The sequence below is a fragment of the Nestor notabilis genome, unplaced genomic scaffold, assembly GCF_000696875.1.
Source record: "Nestor notabilis isolate BGI_N333 unplaced genomic scaffold, ASM69687v1 scaffold24898, whole genome shotgun sequence".
Classification (NCBI taxonomy): domain Eukaryota; kingdom Metazoa; phylum Chordata; class Aves; order Psittaciformes; family Psittacidae; genus Nestor; species Nestor notabilis.
The window spans coordinates 1-727 of NW_009941826.1; positions in this window are offsets into that span (position 1 = coordinate 1).

Here is a 727-nt window from a genome sequence, read left to right on the forward strand (position 1 = left end):
AGGGCAGGTGGGTGCAGGCTTTGGGCACCACAGCAGGAGATCCAGGCCAGCGCTAGTGCCAGGCTGAGGGGTTAACTTGAAGCCAGACCTCTGTTCATTCTGAAACCTACTGATGGCAATTCATGCTGTAGTACCTTTTCCCTGGCACTGAGTGGCACTGCCAGGGTGTCACCCTGGCCCTTGGCAAGCAAGTTACCGGAAGAGCCCAAAGGCCTCCCTCTTTACTCACTCACTCACTGAGGGGCAGGGGGAGCTCTTGGCCAGTATCACTCCCAGCCCACCTTCTCCTGGCCCTGCTGGTCTTTCCCTGCCAACTGCTTCCCAGCATTAGAGCTGCCAGGGCTGCAGCTCAGACAGATCAGCCTCTAATCTGGGGAACAGCCTCCAGTTAATTATTCTGTACCCTTGGGCCATGGCCAGTGTGACTCAGCAAGAGGCAGCCCAACACAGCAAAGACCAGCCTCCAGCCTCAGCATCAACACCCAACTGGGGGGCCCCAGTCTTGCCGTCTCCACCCCACCTGCAAGACAAAACTGGAAGGTGCCAAGAGAAAAATCCCCCCAAGAAGGAAGGCAGATGAGGGGATGATGGTGCCGCCCATCTTGCATCTCCTGCCGCAAGGCAGAGCACACAGGTCCTGCCACTTTGGTGCCTGGGGACATGGGGCTCTGCGCTGCAGGCAGGGTGCTGGCAGGGACACCCTGTGCCAGGCAGAGCTGGCGAGGGG